We start from the raw sequence: 17,113 nt of genomic DNA, 5'->3' as shown, positions 1-17,113 counted from the left end.
CCTGTGATTATTAATTTTACTCATTTAATCTCATGTACTGCATACAGCTCCAGTTTGTGCAAACTTATGATCAAAGATTAAACTAGTCATTTTATGTATATATTATTGTCAATGATTTAATGGTACAAACAATGTTGCAATACAGATCTAGATCTAATTCATCTTGCCAAGTCAAAGGCATTAGATTCCATGGTTGATAAAACGCAGCTACCCTGGCAAAGGCCACGCACTTGATAGTGCAATAAATTGTAGATGAGTGATGCTTGGCACTGAGATCCATCACGTAAGAGAGGAAGGTCACCTTAAAGCTGATCGAAAACTCTTTTTTTAATGGCTAAAACAGTTTTCATGACAAGATCATGAAAATGCTGCAGACAGTAAGACCATGCCTCCATCCCAGAAAGCCCTGTGGGCACTGTGGTAAAATCTTAAATCATTGGACAGGATGGACACAACTTAACCAGTCTGACCACCAAAGACCAAAGTGACTGCCAAGCTTAGATTAAAAATAAGTTATATTTTCATCAGGTGTACCTATAGTAGCTTGTAACTCATTGAATATGAGTCATATGTCAAACAACTGACCCTTTGTGACCTCAAGAGATCCCTGGACAAATGAATGAACGCTTTGGTTTTCGGGATTCACATTGAATCTGGTCTCCTGGTGATCCAGGGCTAAGTGATGGAACATGGAGAAAACATTGCACGCATGTCATGCATAAAACATTGACATGGCCATGTAACCCTTGGTGAGACGTCCCAGTGAAAGCAACAGCAGCAAAAGTAGCAGCAGCAGATGAATGAGGGTACATGTCGATGAGGTTAAATATTCCCACAAGATTTAAATGTGACAGGGAGAGATATGAGGGTGATATTCATCACAAATGGGCTTCTCGTTGGAGGAAGAGGTTGAGAGCTGGATGGCCTTCGAGGTCTTATCTATCCCCCCACTCTCACATGCATAAAGAATTACAAGGGGAGGAGCCCCTGTTGTAACTTCAAGGATATTCAAAAGACAAGGTCAGCGAGACATGACAAGTGACACTAATCTTTGCACAGCGGGAAAAGAGGCTAAACAGGACAAGTGGCTTTAAAGCAGGAACAAGAAGAGTAATTGTCCATACCCGTTTATTCTCATACTATGTGTTTGTGTATAATATATATAACAAATTATTGTCTGCATGTTCAGCAAATTACATTTGATTCATGTTGTATTGTATGTTATGTATGTAATGTTGTTCCACGTTGACTCGTGACATCTTAACATTTTAGTGTGTTTGTGTGTGTTAGATTATGAAATGATGCACACAAAATGCCAAGAAAGGCTTTAGCAAAATATCCCAAGATTTATTGCAGCAATTATTTGTTCTGTGCTTTTACCATCTTTACTGAATGTGTGACCAATGAGATTTATCATGGGACCTCTTGGAGGCCCCAGACCCCCAGGTTTGGAGCATAGACTGTGTAGAGCCACTTTCTTATATTTCATTGTGCAGTTTTTTCCCTTTACCAATGTATGCTTTCTTTTCATCTTTTGCATTTGATATTATTCAAAAGGGAGAGAGGAGACACTGATTCTGTTTACACGGACACTAATATGACGACTATTACCTTATTCTGTATATTGATCATGGTGTTTACATGGGCTGTTAATTAAATATTCCATTCATATTCCTGTTTACATGTTACAGAGCTAGATGCTGCGATATATATACAGTTATATATGTTTTATTTCCGATATTGCAAAAGCTACATCTCCTTTTTATTTTTCCACCTTTTTTACATGCAGGGCATGTGTTATCAAGCCCGTGGTAACATGGACATTATATGATTAAGTCTTAATCAGAACTCCACATCTCAATTTGAAAGTTGTTTATCCTGAGTATGAGCTTCGAGTAAAGTTAGGTCCAAAAAAGATTTTTACATGGCAGCGTCTTATTTAGAAAATTGTGTTAATCAGGTTTACATCAGAATATCGGTGTCCTTGTAAACATAGTCATTGACAGAGAGCATGGCATGTCACATAAGTGCAAGGCTGAATTTAAACTAGAGACGTCACATTCACACACAATGAGTTGTCACGTTACACCCAGGGTTTCCTTTAGATTTTTTTAGCAATACCTGCCAAATTCTATTTAACAGAGCTTTGAAAATCTCATGATACAGTTTCCTTTCCTTTCCCCCAATGGCTCTGCCTCTTTAACATGCACAGTATGGAGAGTATAAAGCTCAAGTCTCCTTTTCTTTTGTCTTCCACACTGAGGTCAGAGGTCAGGGTCCGCTACAGAGCAGCCTCCCCTGAGGTGGACGGTAATACTTCCATGGGTGGAAGAGATTCATTGTGCTGCTTAGGCATGGTTCAGCTGAATGGCTGTTGGCCAATAGAAGGCCTTTAACCGTCCCTCTCCCGCTTGAATGGATCATCTCTCTGTTTCTAGCTGTCTCCTGCCCTACCATGCAGTGTGTGGGGGGGGCAACAGTTATGGCACACATGTTTGCAGAGATCGGATCAGCTGCTGCCTGACTGACTGCCCCTCACTCCCCTCCAGGCGTTTTGGATGCAAGTGTTCACAGAACGCCCACGCAGAGGCAAAGAGGTGAGGCCCCAGGAAGGTTGTCGACCTGCATCCATCAGACACCAACACTTCGGCATAAGATCCTCCATCCTAACTGGTGGACAGGCCCTGAGTCTCCTTTCTGTATTGTTTTTTAGCGCAACCTGTTTCCTCCAGAAGCTGAAAAGAAAGTGGGACCCCTGCCAGTGCTAGTGCCAAGCATTAAACCTGCACAGACAGTATTGTTGTCACTTTATTTTATTATATCATAACAGTATTCCACCATGATACTTTTGATGTGAAAGACGAGGCTTGCAAACAAATGAATGGATCTTGCGGTAATTGTCTCATGAGGAGATGAAAAAAGACAAAAAAACAACACCTTCATTCTTTTAGCTGTGGCGTGAAAAACCGTCCATCCACGCACAGTGCACTGGCAGTGTGACACGCAGCAGACACCAACACGACTGTTATTCTGGGCATTCATCTTTGGAGACTCTAAAGCAGCTTCGAGACCGCGCCGCGCGTCATTGCGCAGAGCCGCACGCCGCCCACGGAGGTTAATGGAAATCCGCTGACTGAGCAGAACCAGTTGTTTGCCCGTACATGTGTGCACGCGGACCAGCGGGCGCTGTCTTTTTAAGATAAACCTGGATGGAAGTGTAGATCACAGCCGCTGCGATCTGACGGAGAACTCCTATCGGCACCGGACTCTGTCTTTCCCAGGATGCGCATACGTGTGTGACAGGCTCTCTGCAATCACCGGTTCCAGGTAAAAGTTCGCCTTATAACTTTATCACTGTAGGGGATTTTTTTTGTTCCTTTTTAAAAAAACGTTGTGGGACATGTTGATGTTTGCTGCGTCTGGAATGAGGACGCAGGTTCTGTATCCGTGCGCTCACCATGCAGCGCTCCTGAATGGAGCGTGTTATCTAACGCAAGCAGGATGCTGCAACTTTGAAGTGTGGAGTCATATTAAATTTTTTATTCAAGCCCGACAATCGGCGAAAGTGTTTATACAGTAATCGACCATTTCTGGCATCTCGTAAGTGCATGGATGGTGTGTGCGCGTGTTCGTGCGTGTGTGCGCATCTCCTAAATTCAGCTTTTTTGAATTAACTGTCTGTTGGAGCTGCTGGAGCACCAGTGCGCGGATGATGTCCATTGTGGCTGTGCATGGGGTTAAGGAGGTTAACAAGTTTTTGCTTAACCGTGCGCGCAGCTTAAATCGTTGATAGATTTTCCCTCAGGGCCATTTTCTTTAGACATTGTGCTCAGCTTTTAAAAAGTAGGCGCGTTGATGCCTCCAAACTGAGGTCAAGCTAATAAAGCAAGCTGCAACCTTTAATTGAGCACAGAGGCGATTTTTACTGTGATGGTTCTCAAAGTGACAAGAAGGTGAAGGTCAGGAATTGATTTCACAGTGACCCTCAGGCTGATATGCAGCTCATATAGGACGTGTCTGTTAGTGGGATACGTAAATGGAGAATTTATTCATTTTAACCAGTACAGTTTGTGGACATTTCTAACCTTGAGTGTATCATCGGTGACTTCTTAGTAGAAGTTATGCCTCCCTTGGCCAACCATTACCCAGCAGATCTGCTGGAGAGCAAGGGGCTGCTCTTCTATAGCTTAACGTTCTCAATTCTCAATAATGATAGACATGCTCTGCATGTCCCGGGAATAGTTTGCCTATTTATTATGTAACTACTCCCGTTGAGAGAAATTAACCGTTTGAGCCCTATGATCTAGAATAGTGGCAGTAATTCTCATTTCCCTCCCTTTCTTGATAGAAATCTGTAAAGAGCCAGCATAGATTATACCAGTTTGTCAAAATCCTCAACCACATGCATATCAATTTTTTGTATCTATAATATAAAGTGCACATATAGATAGATAGATATGAATTAAAAGGTATCATTTCATATTAGATGTTATGGGCATAGCAGTGAATAATCCCAGCTAAAGAAGTAGTAATACATATTTCCTCTGAAAAATAGAGAGAAGCACGTTGGAAGAATGAATGAGGACTTCATTTTCCTTTAGTGAGTTCTCCAATATTTCCAATCACTTATTGGTCTTTTTTCTGTTATGTCACCGTAGGTTCTATTTCTATTTTGAATTATTTATTATCGTATAGAAAATGATGAAATTGATTGCAGGCAGTGTTTAGAAAGCATGTGACAATAAAGTGGCCCATTTAGGGTCAAGCCCTCCTCTATTAGATATGGCACTGCTGTTCTGTTTGTGGATAACATGTGGTGTGACTCGTATCCATCATGTGGCTCAGTCCTGAACTCACCACCACTGTTGATATGCTCACAAACCATGTGTGTTTGTTAACAAAATGTATCTCTACAGGATAGAAAATATCATAGGATCCCCCTTATATACTGCATGTGCCTTGGAAAGATTTTACATTACCTTTTTGTTCACATTTCTGCTTGTTATTTGAAAGAGCAATGAAAAGAAATGTGAAATCGAACGATATTAGACATGTCTTGACAATATTATCACCAACGAAAACCTGTTTATCTTGATCATTTAAATGGAAGAATTTTAAGCTTTTGACAAAAACCCTGACGGATTGGTGCATCCCCATTTCAGAACCACTGGCCTAGATGATTGACACTCAATATCTTGCCCAATGACACTTTGACATGCAGTCTGGAGGTGCCACGGGATCAAACTGTACCCACGTTCCTCTAAGTGGGCAACCTGCTCTCCCTCCTGAGGCACAGCTGCACCCGTCAAGCCAACAGACAAAAGCTCCCAGCAATGCTGAGATTCCACTGTGGTTTAAAACGGTAATTAAAATCACGCTAATGTTCGCCGAAGCCTTATGGTGTGTTTTCACGAGTCCGTCTCCAATTTCTCAAACTATATTTACCGCAGTCAAAATGGAATCAGTGGAATAAGCACAGATTGAAAGGCATGCTTAATTTGTGCAGATTTCTTTTTTATTCACTCGTCATTTGGTATAAACTGCCAGCTGCCTTTCAGATGCAACTCCCACAGTGCAGGCCAGCCCTCGCAAGAAGGCACCGGAAATGGGGATGAGATTTACATAAGTAGAGTTGAGTGGAGATAATTGAAAGCCTGTATGTTATCCTCAAAACACATGAGCTGTGAGTGTTTTTTTTGTTTCTCTCTCCAACGGACAACATGGAAGAATAAAAAAAAAAGAAAAAGAAAGCTTCAGTCTCTCTCCCTATTGATCCCCTGCCCCCCTGCTTTTTCTGCTCTAGCAAGGTAAATTGAAGCATTGCCCTGTGTCAATGCAACAGGAGTAGGTAATTAATCTCAGTGGTTTGTGTTAGATTTTTTTAGAGCACACCTTTTATAACCAGGTGCAGGCCTCACAACCCAGTGCAATGATACTTTTAGTTTATACTTATCTATGGTTACTCTATCTTTAGTTAAAAGCAACCATATTTCAGGTTTGTGCACAAAGCAGGTGCGTCCTGGCAACAGCCGTGTCCATTTCTGGCTCTTGGCTAATGGGACCTTGCCTTGACTCGGCAGCACAGTGTCATGTGTCATCAGTAATATAATCCGATGGCTCAGGCCCTCCTGGTTTTGTCTACTATCGAGCTGTCACAGTATCCAGAGGCATCTTCAGATCAACTGATCTCCCTCAGGGTCTACGTTTCAAGGATTAGATGTGATAGAAATGGGGACAAAGCCTGTCTGGTGCTGATGGACCATGGAAGCCCTCAAGAAGTCACATACGTTGCGTCTCACAGGATTAAAACTCTAAGCCAGATACAGACAAAGTGGTATATAATGCATATATAATAGCCTTAAGTAAAAAAAATCTAAGGCACTATAGCTAATATTCAACATTCCGCCTTAACATCCAGCAAATCATTGCGATAAACTTGAACCTTCTCCTATTCTGGATGGACATTTTGAAAAATGTAGCTGAGGTCACTTTTAAAGGGAAGAAATACTTTTTTATCATTACTCTATGTTAATGTCCCTCTTACCTAAACTTTCCCCATAGTTGGACTTATCTTATCTTGTCTCATCTTGACCCTGTACTATCACATGCTGTGGTTTGGACTCCTCCATACTCACAATCCAGTCACATTTCATGACTTCTCCATCTCTTCTGACTTCTCATTAAGTGTGTGTTTGAGCACTAAAATGTCTAGTTCGTCCAAATAATATTGCAGTGTGACGGACACTAGAGACCTTTCTGGGATGATGAGAAATAGAAGTCACTCACAGGCGCAATTGAAGCTTCTAAACCCGCAGATGAAATAAGGGGGTGGGCGAGGACTTCGCTTGGATGAAATCCGTAGAGTCCTTAATGCTTCTGTGAGACATCGCCACAGTGTGCTTGAAAGAGAGAGTGTGATGGAGAGGGTGTCTGTCGGGTGGTGAGCTGAGGAGTGCACAGAGCTAAATCACTGTTATATAATATAAAATGTTTTTTGACTTTGGCAAAAACCTTAACAAACCTGCAATGACACCATCACTAAGAGATTTTGATAACAAAGAAGAATCTGTTCTAGCACGGTGAAATGACCCATCACCCTTACATTCGCAATTCTCTTTTCCCCTCTCCATTTCAGTTCCAGTGTATTTGCGGACTCTAAAGAAAAGTAAAACTAAAGGGACCTGGACTGCAGCCTGAGCAAGAATGCTTTATTCACCATTTACTATATTCTTGAAGATATCATTCTTATAAACACGGATATGCACTCTTGTCTTAAATATTTTCCTCTCCTACTGTCCTCTCAGCACATAGTTGTTATGTATTGTTTCTACAATAGACTGTTTATAAGATTGTATTTGTTGTAACGAAATGAAGCAAAAATATTCCATGAAATCATTTGGAGGAGGAGTCTGAGCAGTAGGGTCTGTGATTGGAGCTGCTATTTCAATGTCCTGCTGATACCCGCTGATACACCGCTCAGTCTTATGAAACTAAAACCTAACTTACTAGGAAAATCCTCACTTGGAGAAACATCAGTGTGATGAGAACTACCAAAACAAACATGGAAGAGAAAGGGCTTATGAGCTATATTGCAACCGCCCACAAGGGGGCGACCAGGATGGGCTGGCTTCAGTTTATTGGAGCTGTCATTTTGACCATTCGTTATATATACATTCTAGACGGCTTGTCATGTGACTGCTTAGTCCTGATGACTGACACTTTGAAAAGTACCCAGGTCACTTAGATTATGAAGATGTGACAGCAGAACAGAGCTGTATATCTTGTTCATTTCTTGTAAAACACTTTTTCATTTTCTCTGTATATTCCCCTTTATTCCACTATACCAGATGGGTGGGCTACATGTGTAAAATTATAATCATCATAAAGTCCTGCTCGAAAACTGATGAAAAAAAAACAAATCAATCTGGTCGTGCTAAAGCTGTTTGATGATCCAGGCTCTTGACGGGAGCTGATGGTTTATGGTCTGATGCAGTTAAAATCACTGGTAGACCAGACAGGATGATGATATGCTCTCTTAAGCGGTACACCTGGCAAAGCAGAGACAGAGCTGGTCCCTCAGTCAAACACAGGCAGACACCGCAGAAGCTGACGAAGCCTGTACAGCCAGCTCATAATGAACCAAGTAGAGTTTAACACTCAAAGACAGTAAAGTGGAGATTTGTCAGAATGCATTTATAGTGGAGTTGGTATTTGATAATGACACCAAGACATAAGCTACTATTACTGACAATACATCTATAACTACAATTGTCATTATTGCTCCCTTCATCTCTGTCAGGCTTTGTCTTTTGTTAAAATACATTCAACTTAAATACGCATTTCTCACTTGCGCCTCTCCTTTTTTCCCTCAGTTAAAAGTATATTTTTTTCCTCACTCTATTCAAGTCTTAAGGGCAGAGGATTTCCCCCTGATCAAGCCCTACAGGCAAATTATGACTTGTGAAAATGGGTATTACAAATAAATTGATTGAGGTACCCTCAATTAATGCATTGAGTCAATATCTGTAAAGAAAACATTAGGTCTGAACATAGTGAAACCCCATATCGAAGAGCATTAAGGCATGTAGCCCAACACCCAAGTCTCTAAACACCCTCTTTTTGTAGAATTTCAACTTCTGCCATCATGAGGTTACCCTGGGAAGGATTAATCAAAGAGATATTTGAGATGATTTGTCCCCTCAGCTGTTGGACTCTTAAACAAGCTGTAGGCCTTAGTGATGTCGCACACATTCATTTTATCGAAGGAATAACTTCTTGCTCCTTTATTTATTTCAATGATGACTGCATGTTCATTTTATGTATTTATGTATTTCTTGTACTCTTGTGATGTGTGTGGGTTGTGTGACTACTGTTTGCAAACCAAATTGCCCCTCTGGGACTATGAAGACTTTTACCTTAACCCTGCATCGTAGTTGGACTTCTTGCAAGTGTATGATTTAGTTGCTATAAACTCTTATGTAACCCACAACAACATGGTTAGAGAACGTCCAGAGCATTGACCTTTGATAGATGTGTTAACTGGCCCTTTTTACAATAAAACCAATTGTGTGTCACAGCAATAAGGACCAGGATTACATATAAGACTAATGGTGTTGCTGTACATTAAGACAGCATATACTGAGGCTGAGACCTGCCTTAATGAGAAGCAGCCATAATTAATGTTGTTAATAATACCTGAGCTTTTCCAGCTTTTACCTGTCAATGACTGCAGTGAAAAAAGTAATTACAGTAATGGAGCGCTTCTGCTACTATAATCGGCAGCTCAAGTAGCTAAACATACTGTTTATTATGTTGGCACAGTAAAAAAGAACTTTTGAGCAAGGAAGGCTTGTAGGGCAAAGCTGTGGATTGGGTGGTCACCTAATTTGTAAGCCCGAAAAACATTATCTTTGCATTGTTGGCTCCCTCAATCACTGGCTAAGAGGCAAATGTAGACTGTCCAATAAATGCTGCTTTATTTTAATAAATGGAATGCTAACATATCCTGAATAGATGTTGGCTTGTAACAGATTATAGACTGTTTTTAAAGATTTATAATCATCATATCCACTTACTCTCAGTTTCCAGAAATAAAGTCAAAATATCCAGGAAACGGACACTGCCCTGTTTTGCTTTTGGAGTAAGAGCATGCGCAGTAGTGATCAGGGGATGGAACCGTGGTCATGATGTCCCACCTAAACACAATTTTACCAAATGTAAAACAATCTGTCATTAAATAACTAATTGAATCCAAACTCACAGGACTTGAACATACGCTTTTTGATAAGAAATAGAGGGAGATCTAAAATGAGAAAAATTTTTAGAGAAAAGGTTGCTTTACAAGTTCTTTGACGTTTTGGTTTACTTCATGTCCCATTCACCAACATGGAGGAGGAAGAATGTATTACCCATACTGGTGCCAGCCACAAGGTGGGAATAAATAAACTTTGACTTCACTTTTAACGTACAGTCATGTCGTCCATTTTTATATAAAGTCTATGTGGTGGTGTGTGTGTGGGGGGGGTGAAAGAAGGACATAAAAAATGTTGCTCTCCAATAAGTCATGACTATGAAGGAAAGAAAGGGGAGTGACCAGAAGAAGGGCTGAATTTAGATACTAGCTTGGTGGTCACAAAGGTTGACATTCTATTGATGTGACTCATCCATGATGCCTTTAATAAGTACTTTGAAGAGCAATATTTGAGAGTAAAGCCAGATAATTAGATGAAGTGACTCACTTCTGACTGATATACCTTTTTTATATTTGCCACTGCCCTTTTCAAGTAGGCTTAAAATCAAATTGTTAGTAGTTAGAGTCACTCTTGAGGGACAGGGTTCACTTTGGAGGACGAAAACCCTTCCTCTCATGTTGGAGTGTTCTTCAGGATGGTCACTGAGCTCGGGCGCAAGCCAGAAGAGACTTTAGAAATGTGGGCTGAGGAATACATTAGTATAACCTAGTTGCTTAAACTGATTATGTTTAAGCAACATGTTTTTATATCCTAAAATAAAATGTAAACAAATATTTGGTACTTTAAAAACCTTGATTAAAATAGTAAACACTCAGTCCCCTGTGTTTTTGTGTGTGTGCCGTAAGGCCACAAAGTATTGTCTGAAGGCGGTGTGTAATTTATTTACTGCTGATCAAAAACTTATCCACAGAGCGTGACAGATGAAGCCAATAAATATGACAGTGAAAAAAACTAGTAATAAAGTATGTAGTGTTCTCATTTACTGTCTGATCCTCTCACTAAATACTTAATTACTTGTCAATTCCTCTGTTTCTTCTTCTCAGTGAGTTGTTTGATTTGAAGCCAAGTTTATAGTGTTTGGGCAGAACATGAATCAGCACATCAGTCCAATACTAACTCTATCATTTTGCGTCATATAATTGAGCTTAATTCACTCTAAAGTGGACACGTGTGGAGTTCATTTATTCAGTCCTCTCTAACTGACAGGTCAGTGAGGAGAGATTCCGTTGAAATGTGATAACTGATGTCCTATCTTGGCAATTACACTGCAAAAATATCTTAGCAGCAGCTCCTGATTTAAAAATCATTTGAAATTTGATATCATGGTGATGTACCTGTTACAAGGCAAAGTGAATTGTCTCGCCTTTTAAAAGCTTGTAGTGCTCTTAATGCTAACTCCTTCACTATCACCTGGTAATATTTGATTCAGTCTCTGTGGTGCATGCAGTTTAATGGTATCGTATGCCTCACTTTCCTATTTGTAGGTAGACTAGCCGACTAGGGAGGTTATGGATTACCTAATGCTTGTCAGCCAAACTTCCCGACATCTTCTACCGAGGGGCTTGTGAACCACAGCGCGGCCTGTTGGGCTAGCTCAGATGCTGCCGTATGGTTTTAGTTCATAAGTGATCGGGAAGTGCACCGTGCATAGTGAAAACATGTTGTGAAAAGTGTCAGTGCTGTGGGACAGCTACTGTGTCCAGACTCATCTTGGACAGAGGTTTGTTATGTGGCCACCTGTCTGCTGCTGTTGCACTCCGCGGTATTTCAGGTATGTGTTAACGCTAGGTGTGTTGAGTTGTCAACTAAAGAGTGAGTTTTCTTTCCTGATGACCTCGCTCTACACTTAAAGGCTGAATTATAGTCCTGCGATTGCAACCGCGGAAGGCCACACAGTTGCATCGACGGACTCGTTTTGGTTTATGCTTCTCTAACGTGCTGCGCGTGTTGCAACGCAATTCACCGCCAGAACACTAGGTGGAGTAACGTTGTTTGTTGAAGACAAAACACACAAAGAAAAGACGTCTTCTTCTTCGTCGACTGTTTATTTAGATCTCTGGCTCCTCATAGCCTATTTCTGGCGGACAAATCGGCCAGTCAGTGACGGGCTATACAAGTGCTTATACTTTCGGATCGGCTAATACGCCACGGCTTGAATCGATGGAATCGGCGCTGGAAAGAGCAATGGAGAGACTTGAGAATTATGAGAACCAGTGTTGACGACAAAACGTCAGAATTATTGGACTGAAAGAAGGCACTGAAGGTAAGAATCCACCCGTGTTTTTCGAGAAATGGATTCCGGAGGTCTTGAACATGGACTCGCAAGGGGAACGGTTGAAAATTGAACGAGCTCATCGGGTGGGACCTCCAGTGGGATCCATCGGCAGACAGGGCCCCCGCGCGGTCCTGGTGAGGCTTCACGACTACACGGACAGACAGAGGATCTTACACGCAGCAAGAAACAAGGGCAGAGTTTCCACGGATGGTCAAGTAGTGTCTTTTTACCAGGACTTTTCTGCGGAGATCGTTAAGCGGAGGCAACAATCTGCAGACGCGCGCAGAAGGCTCCGGGAAGCGGTGATCAAATACGCATTTGCGTATCCAGTTATAATTAAGGTTCTCCCTCCAAATGGAAAACCGATCTCCCTTCCCACAATGAAGGAAATCAACGACTACTTGAAGACACTCCCGACCTAGTGACTCTATCAATCCACCTGTAATCAGGGAAAGTACATCATCTGCCAAATAAGGACTTCTTATACAAATGAACAGAAAATGACTCGCACAATGGATAGTAAGTATTAGGTAAGATTAAGATAACTTCTGTTAATTTAAATTTAAACACACTTATACAAGTATATCTGTTTACTTGAGTTGATGTGTATTGCTATTATTTACATAGTCGTTGACATGCTGGCATTATGGTTAGGACATAATCCAGATGGAGAGACCCGACATGCTCTCTTTTTTTTTTCAGCTGTACCAGTATAGCTAGAGTACAACAAGGTTTTTGTTTTTTGTTTTCTAGGCTCTATTTTAGCCATGTTAGGTGGGTATTACCCAAGCCTCGGTTTGTTCTTGCTTGGATTGTTCAGGTGTTTTTTGTTTATGGTCCAGACAGGATTTCAGATTGGAAGCATATCGAAATTATGTTATAATGTAAATGAGACTATGCAGCATGATATAATATTATATCATTTTGAATATTAAGTTTTGTACCTGGAATATTAAGGGCTCAAATAATGTTGTCAAAAGGAAAGCTGTTCTGAACTATCTTAAAAAGGAAAACGTCCAGATTGCATTCCTCCAAGAAACCCATTTGAATGAGGAGCACAAAAAATATCTCAGGGAATGGGTCGAACAGGTATATTTTACATCTTATTCTACAAATAAAAGGGGAGCAATTATATTAGTTCACAGATTGTTACCGAGAATCAGTACTGTTAGGAAATGTTTATGCTCCTAATGTCTATGACAAGGACTTTTTTGCCTTCCTACTCAGTAAAATTGTTGAAATGGACTGTACAAATATAATAATTGGAGGCGACTTTAACTGTTATCTTTCCCCCTCTTTAGACAAAGACCCCCCCCATAAAGATCAGTCAAAATCTGGCAGAGAATTACAAAATTTTCTTAAGATATTGAACGAGCTAGACGGTTGGCGATACATGAATCCTAATAACAAGAATTATACTTTTTATTCTCCACCTCATTTGTCATTTTCGCGAATTGACTATATATTTATATCTGGACACCTGGCCCATTTGGTAGAACAGTCTGACATTGGATCCATTGCCCTTTCAGACCATGCTTCTGTCACTTTGGAAATGCAACCTCTTAGGCCCACAGAGCGATCGTTCTCTTGGAAAATTAACTCATCACTGTTTCATGATGATAATTTTATTAAATTCTTGGAAACACAGACAGACCTCTATTTAGATGTAAACGACTGCAATGAGTGTGATCCGGAAGCTTATAAAGCTTAAAGGACAGGCATGATTATATCGTACTCTAGTAAGAAGAAAAAAGAGCGCACTCAGGAACAATCACAAATTGAGAATAAAATCAAAAAATTAGAGGAAGATTGTCATAGATCCAAATCCGATAGGGTGCTTAAAGAGTTAAAGGAGACAAGAATACTGCTGACTAATCTACTAACAAAGAAGGCTGAGTCTGATATTCTGTTTGCTAGACAAAGAATGTTTGAATTTGGAAATAAGCCAAAAAAGTTCTTAGCTCGTCTTACAAGAAGCTTTTATTTCTCCAATATCTGATGAGGATCAAATTCGCCAGACAAATAATACAAAGATTAATGAATGTTTTCAGAGGTTTTATAATACACTATACACCTCAGAACTGGACAATGATACACTTGCCGATAGCAATTTCTTAGATGGTTTACAGATACCTCAGCTAACAGATGAACGAGCTAAACTGCTAGAAGGACCTGTTACAATAACAGAAATTGATAATGCAATCTCCTCACTCCAGTCGGATAAAACTCCAGGGGCTGATGGATTTTGTGTTCAGTTTTATAAAAAGATGAAAAGCAAAATTAATAAACTACTACAACGTGTGTTCAACAAATCTTTTGAAGAGGATGAACTCCCAAAATCTATGTACTTAGCTCATATTATAGTTATCCCCAAAAAAGGGAAAGATCCAGAACTATGTGCCTCTTATCGCCCCATTAGTCTACTTGGGTTGGATGTAAAAATACTCTCAAAAATAGTAGCTAATCGACTAGAAAGAGTGGTGACTGATGTAGTTAATGCAGTCCAAACAGGGTTTGTGAGGGGCCGTATTTCATCGAACACAAGACATTTAATTAATATTATTCACCATCTTAATTTTCATCAAACTCCAAGTGCTATAGTGACGATGGATGCAGAAAAAGCATTTGATCGTATTGAACGAAAATTGGCTTTCAATCAGATTTTGTTCGATGGGTACGGCTTCTATATAAAATACCCACAGTTTTAACAAATGGTCTAATTTCTGGCCAGTTTCAACTTAACAGAGGTACAGCTCAAGGGTCACCACTATCACCTCTGTTGTTTTCTTTAGCTATAGAGCCATTGGCAATTGCTGTCCGACAAACCTCCAGTATCAGAGGAACGGTGATAGGTACAACACAGTACAACAGCCGCCATGGTTTGATATTGAAGCAACCTTCTCCAAACCGTACTCTCCTATCAACTTACTTGACAAACGCAGGAGTGAATTACCAATTATGGCGAAAGACAATTATCTAATTAATAATGTGTGTAGTACTTGGAATTCTTTACGGAAATTATTCGGGACTAAACATACATTGAGTTGTTTAACAACACTGACTGATAACCCTGACTTAACCAGGGGAGGCACTGGACCTAACTTTCAGAACTGGTATGAAGCAGGAATTTATCATACTTATGACCTTTGTAATTTATATGTAGCCTGTTATGATTCCCCTATCCCAAACAAAAGCATTTTACAAATACCTCCAGGTCAGACACTATGTGTATACTAAAATGGATACTCTCAGTCTTCCAGGTGACTTTAACTCACTAGAAAAGACTCTCTTAGATAGTCTTAAACAGGGTCATTTTGTCTCCAAATTTTACTCCAAATTGCAATATCTAAAAACAGACAGACTATCATCCCTACGGAAACTATGGGAGACCCAGATGAAAACAATGATATACAGTGAATCATGGGAGGAAATCTTACTTTTACCATTGAAAATATCCATATGTAACAGATTCAGAGAAATGCAATATAATATCCTACAAAATGTCTATATATCTTCTTATATGTATAGTAAATACACAGCAGGGGCCTCTCCAAACTGCCTAAAATGTAAAACTATTTTAGGGACAAGATTTCACTGCCTCTGGGAATGTGAAAAGATTCAACGGTTTTGGCAAACTCTATGCGATGAGGTTGGTGAGATAATTAAACAGAAAATACAGCCTAATCAAATATTATGTTTATTGGGTTATATTCCTGAATCACTAAGACCACACAAGAACACTGTACATTTTCTGCTTATGTTGGGCCGGAAGGCTGTTATGACCAAATGGGTAGGAGATGAACCTCCTTCAATACATCTATGGAAGTCTCTGATGTTAGATTATATTTCTCTGGAAAGACTAAGATTTCGTATCAACGGTCAGAATGACCTTTTTACAGTTAAGTTTGATAAAGTGGTGAGGTACCTGGGAGCTCAGACTGCAACTGCCTGAAATATAAGACCTAATTAGGACTTTTGAGATTATTGCTGTAGATGTATTTTGGATTTGCTACATATTTCATTTATTCTGTATGTACTGTGCTGGACTGTTATAATTTCTGAAAATGTTCAATAAAAAGAATGTTCAAGAAACAAAAACAAAAAAAAAAAAAAAAAAAAAAAAAATAACCACATACAAGACAAAAAGGAGTATGTTAATGGAAATAAAATCGACCCTGATTTGAGAGCTTATGTAATTTCTTTTACATTAACTGAAATCCTCATGAGTCATAGTGCATGGCAGCTGAATGAGCAGGACATCGCCAGTCAATTTAAACTCTACACATTGCTGCAGTTGTGTCAGCTTCACTCATGTCATCCAGTGACAACATTGGCAGCAGTAACACCGACAGTGAGTGGGGACCTACTGCATCTTTCCAGTGCTTTCCCTGAATAAAATCATAGTTGGTCAGTATGTAAACAATTCCTCAGAGTAGTGTACAATGTTCTCGGCTTAATACCAGCCCTGGCAACAAATATGTCACCGGTTCACAGTTGTAGCATTGAAAACATCCAAACATGTAAACGTTGTCAGAAATTTATAAATTCCCCCCACCATCTCACTGTATGTGGAACGTATATCTCGCGAAACGTTCAACTAATCCACTTCCCACGTTTGCAGGGATTTAGACATGCATACCCACCATGAACTTAGTCTGAAGATTTTTTATTTAAATGAAATAGCCAACATACAATGTATGAGAAAGTAATATCAGTTCAGTACGTGGTTCAAAGTTAGTAATAAACTTGTTTTTATGTTATACATTGCCTATAACATTTTCACTGCAGATAAACCAGGTAGTACAAACACTATGTTTTCTAACTTCACTCTGAACTGTAGACTGTTTATAGAAAGCTCTGCAAACAACATCCAGACAACAAAGAGTAAAAAGTCACAGTATATTGTAGAACTGTTTGAGGAGGATTCACTAATAAAAGGAATTATTGTGAAGTAGGTCCGGAGCATTAACACAGGACAAGCGTACAGAACATTAGAGCAAGCATCTGTATAATTGGAATTTCTTTATATATATACTGTATATATTGGCGTAGAGCAGACTACAATACATAAAGTACAGGCCTAGTG

General features: G+C 39.9%; 1 protein-coding gene across 1 annotated transcript in view; it reads left to right on the top strand.

The window, feature by feature from the left end:
• The first annotated feature begins 3,171 nt into the window (after positions 1 to 3,171).
• LOC133966715 (gamma-aminobutyric acid receptor subunit pi) overlaps positions 3,172 to 17,113 on the top strand; it is a 60,025-nt gene continuing 46,083 nt past the window's right edge. Inside the window, exon 1 of the mRNA XM_062401754.1 lies at positions 3,172 to 3,327. The gene's annotated coding sequence lies outside the window, so the exon portion shown is untranslated. The remainder of the gene's footprint in view (positions 3,328 to 17,113) is intronic.

This window comes from Platichthys flesus, chromosome 12 (genome assembly GCF_949316205.1).
Source record: "Platichthys flesus chromosome 12, fPlaFle2.1, whole genome shotgun sequence".
Classification (NCBI taxonomy): domain Eukaryota; kingdom Metazoa; phylum Chordata; class Actinopteri; order Pleuronectiformes; family Pleuronectidae; genus Platichthys; species Platichthys flesus.
The sequence above is the reverse complement of the archived record's forward strand: the minus strand, read 5'-3'. Positions and strand labels throughout refer to the sequence as shown.